Source organism: Nomia melanderi, unplaced genomic scaffold (genome assembly GCF_051020985.1).
Source record: "Nomia melanderi isolate GNS246 unplaced genomic scaffold, iyNomMela1 scaffold0240, whole genome shotgun sequence".
NCBI lineage: Eukaryota > Metazoa > Arthropoda > Insecta > Hymenoptera > Halictidae > Nomia > Nomia melanderi.
In genome coordinates this window covers 62,501-67,641 of record NW_027475355.1, presented here as the reverse complement: position 1 = coordinate 67,641, position 5,141 = coordinate 62,501, and positions in this window count along the sequence as shown.

The following is a 5,141-nucleotide window of genomic DNA, read 5'->3' as shown; positions in this document are numbered from 1 at the left end:
AAAATTTTTCTCCTCTTTCGTTCGTTTCTCCGTTTTTTTTCGCTCAGTGAAAAGCAATACGCCGCTGGAACTTTGAAAAATAACGAGATAAAAAAAATTTTTGTACATTTTTTCATCGTTATTCGTACACGACTTAAGCGTTGGAAAATTTTTAAACCGAATTTTGAAAAATTTTATTCCTGACCGTTGGGACTTGGAAAAATTTCGAGTCAGCCGTTTGGCCGGTTGGACTTACCGCGAGACGGAGAAAAGTAGATTCGGTCGATCTGTTTTTCGCAGTTTTTGTGAAAAAAAAATTTTGGTCAATTTTTTCAACGTTAAAAACGTGTTCGGGCTGCCTTTTTATCCATGGATTAAGCGCCGAAAAAATTTAAAACGCATAATAAAAAAGTTTATTCTTGACCGCAGGGACTTAGAAAAATTTCGGGTCGCCCCGTTCGACCTGCTGGCATTACCGCGCGGCCTGGACAGCCCGCTTCGACCGATACATTTTTTTCATTTTCAGAGAAAAAAAAATTTTTGTCAATTTTTTCAACCTTAAAAACGTTAATAAACTGCACTCTTATGCACGGATTAAGCATTGAAAAATTTTTAAAACATGTAATAAAAAAGTTTATTCTTGACCGTTCGGACTTAGAAAAATTTCGAGTACCCGGATCGCCTGCTGGAATTACCGCACGGCCTGGACAGCCCGCATCGACCGATACATTTTTTCCATTTTCAGTGAAAAAAAAATTTTGTCAATTTTCTCAACGTTAAAAACGTTAATAAACTGCGTTTTTATGAGTGGATTAAACATTGAAAAAATTTTGAAATATGTGATGAAAAAGTTTACTCTTGACCGTTCGGACTTAGAAAAATTTCGAGTACCTCGGATCGCCGGCTGGAATTACCGCACGGCTGGACAGCTCGCATCGACCGATACATTTTTTCCATTTTCAGTGAAAAAAAATTTTTGTCAATTTTCTCAACGTTAAAAAACGTTAATAAACTGCGTTTTTATGCGTGGATTAAACATTAAAAAATTTTGAAATATGTGATGAAAAAGTTTACTCTTGACCGTTCGGACTTAGAAAAATTTCGAGTACCTCGGATCGCCTGCTGGAATTACCGCACGGCCTGGACAGCCCGCATCGACCGATACATTTTTTCCATTTTCAGTGAAAAAAAAATTTTTGTCAATTTTCTCAACGTTAAAAACGTTAATAAACTGCGTTTTTATGCGTGGATTAAACATTAAAAAAATTTTGAAATATGTGATGAAAAAGTTTACTCTTGACCGTCGGGACTTAGAAAAATTTCGAGTACCCCGGATCGCCTGCTGGAATTACCGCACGGCCTGGATAGCCCGCATCGACCGATACATTTTTTCCATTTTCAGTGAAAAAAAAATTTTTGTCAATTTTCTCAACGTTAAAAACTGCGATAAACTGCGTTTTTATGCGTAGATTAAACATTGAAAAAATTTTGAAATATGCGATGAAAAAGTTTACTCTTGACCGTCGGGACTTAGAAAAATTTCGAGTACCCCGGATCGCCTGCTGGCATTACCGCACGGGCTGGACACCTCGCTCCGACGAATCGGTTTTTTCCATTTTTTTTGAAAAATAAATTTTTGTAATTTTTTTTAATGTCAAAAACGTTAATAAACGTCATGTTTACGCATGGATTAAACATTGAAATAATTTTAAAACACTTATTAAAAAAGTTGGTGTCGACCGTGGGACTTAGAAAAATTTCGGGAAGTCCGATTCGCCTGCTGGAATTACCGCACGGGCAGGACACCTCGCTCCGACGAATCGGTTTTTTCCATTTTTTTTGAAAAATAAATTTTTGTAATTTTTTTTAACGTTGAAAACGTTAATAAACATCATGTTTACGCATGGATTAAACATTGAAATAATTTTAAAACGCTTATTAAAAAAGTTGGTGTCGACCGTGGGACTTAGAAAAATTTCGGGAAGTCCGATTCGCCTGCTGGAATTACCGCACGGGCTGGACACCTCGCTCCGACGAATCGGTTTTTTCCATTTTTTTTGAAAAATAAATTTTTGTAATTTTTTTTAATGTCAAAAACGTTAATAAACGTCATGTTTACGCATGGATTAAACATTGAAATAATTTTAAAACACTTATTAAAAAAGTTGGTGTCGACCGTGGGACTTAGAAAAATTTCGGGAAGTCCGATTCGCCTGCTGGAATTACCGCACGGGCTGGACACCTCGCTCCGCCGAATCGGTATTTTCCATTTTTCTTGAAAAATAAATTTTTGTAATTTTTTTTAACGTTGAAAACGTTAATAAACATCATGTTTACGCATGGATTAAACATTGAAATAATTTTAAAACGCTTATTAAAAAAGTTGGTGTCGACCGTGGGACTTAGAAAAATTTCGGGAAGTCCGATTCGCCTGCTGGAATTACCGCACGGGCAGGACACCTCGCTCCGACGAATCGGTTTTTTCCATTTTTTCCGAAAAATAAATTTTTGTAATTTTTTTTAATGTTAAAAACGTTAATAAACTTCATGTTTACGCATGGATTAAACATTGAAATAATTTTAAAACACTTATTAAAAAAGTTGGTGTCGACCGTGGGACTTAGAAAAATTTCGGGAAGTCCGATTCGCCTGCTGGAATTACCGCACGGGCTGGACACCTCGCTCCGCCGAATCGGTTTTTTCCTTTTTTTCCGAAAAATAAATTTTTGTAATTTTTTTTAATGTTAAAAACGTTAATAAACTTCATGTTTACGCATGGATTAAACATTGAAATAATTTTAAAACGCTTATTAAAAAAGTTGGTGTCGACCGTGGGACTTAGAAAAATTTCGGGAAGTCCGATTCGCCTGCTGGAATTACCGCACGGGCAGGACACCTCGCTCCGACGAATCGGTTTTTTCCATTTTTTCCGAAAAATAAATTTTTGTAATTTTTTTTAATGTTAAAAACGTTAATAAACTTCATGTTTACGCATGGATTAAACATTGAAATAATTTTAAAACACTTATTAAAAAAGTTGGTGTCGACCGTGGGACTTAGAAAAATTTCGGGAAGTCCGATTCGCCTGCTGGAATTACCGCACGGGCTGGACACCTCGCTCCGCCGAATCGGTTTTTTCCTTTTTTTCCGAAAAATAAATTTTTGTAATTTTTTTTAATGTTAAAAACGTTAATAAACTTCATGTTTACGCATGGATTAAACATTGAAATAATTTTAAAACGCTTATTAAAAAAGTTGGTGTCGACCGTGGGACTTAGAAAAATTTCGGGAAGTCCGATTCGCCTGCTGGAATTACCGCACGGGCAGGACACCTCGCTCCGACGAATCGGTTTTTTCCATTTTTTCCGAAAAATAAATTTTTGTAATTTTTTTTAATGTTAAAAACGTTAATAAACTTCATGTTTACGCATGGATTAAACATTGAAATAATTTTAAAACGCTTATTAAAAAAGTTGGTGTCGACCGTGGGACTTAGAAAAATTTCGGGAAGTCCGATTCGCCTGCTGGAATTACCGCACGGGCTGGACACCTCGCTCCGCCGAATCGGTTTTTTCCTTTTTTTCCGAAAAATAAATTTTTGTAATTTTTTTTAATGTTAAAAACGTTAATAAACTTCATGTTTACGCATGGATTAAACATTGAAATAATTTTAAAACGCTTATTAAAAAAGTTGGTGTCGACCGTGGGACTTAGAAAAATTTCGGGAAGTCCGATTCGCCTGCTGGAATTACCGCACGGGCAGGACACCTCGCTCCGACAAATCGGTTTTTTCCATTTTTTTTGAAAAATAAATTTTTGTAATTTTTTTTAATGTTAAAAACGTTAATAAACTTCATGTTTACGCATGGATTAAACATTGAAATAATTTTAAAACGCTTATTAAAAAAGTTTACTCTTGACCGTGGGGACTTAGAAAAATTCCGGCTTGCACGGATTCGACCACTCTGTTTTTCGGAGTTTCTGAGAAAAATAAATTTTTGTAATTTTTTTCATTATGATTTCTGAGTTCTCCCAGTAGTTTAATGTAAGGATTAAGCATTTAAAAATTTTTAAATCGAATATTAAAAAAGTTTACTCTTGCAATTTTTGGAAAAAAAAAATTCTAAAAAATTTTTCTTTCGGTGGAAACTAACGTTTAATATGTACAATAACGATTTATCGAATAAAAATCGTATGTTAATATATGTTCGAATCGACCATAGTTTCAGCGGCTAAGTACCAGCAGCCCGGCCGGTTGGTCTGTACGCGCGGCAGTTTACCACCATAAGCGCCCGTGCTGAGCGGCCGGCGCCGCGGTCGTCGCGGCCGCCCGTTTGGTTACTATAAGAGAGCACGTCGGTTCGAGCGGACCGGTCGGCGCAGCGGCGGGCGAGCGGCTATTCTACGATCTCGGTCGAGAAGCAGTCGTTCAGCTCCTCGAGGTCCATTCCTCGACTGTTCTGTACCGCGTTCCGTTGCGAATTTTTCTCTACACAGCATGACCACGGGTCGGTGTCTCAGACCGAATGGCCCTTATGTGGTAAGCCCAGAATGTTGGGTTGGATACAACGTATATTCGTTATACTTGTACGACTCTCACATCAACTCTCAGAAACCCAAAAGGGGTTTTCTATCCGAGCGAAAATATATTTTTCGTATACAAAAATTTAATGGCAAAGACCAAACGAAATACTACACACAAAAAGGGGCGACGAACAAAAATTGTTCGAATGAAATATAATATATACATATAAAATTGAGGTGTCCTAAGAGAGAAATACATAAACTAAGAGGTATATATTATAAGAAATATATATTATTTCTGGGCAAAGAAGAGAGAACGAAAAGAAGAGTATGATCTTTAACGCGAGGGCCTCGACATGGGTACGCCTAGCATGGTTCGCGCTTTCTCGATATGTCCAGCATGTTAACGTACGCGGTCTTCGGACTTCGTGCGTTATGTCCGTGCTTACACGATGGAGAGCGCTCGAGCATACGTGCTTACAAACCTGAAAGTCGATGTGACATCCGAGATTCTTTTTCTTCTAAAAAGATCTCGGAGAGATACACGGGAGAGTTTGAAATTTTTGGAGGTCCTCCTGATGTATATGCGCGGATATACCCATGTGGTAATTCGTGCGGAGTTGGTAATCTAATAGTGG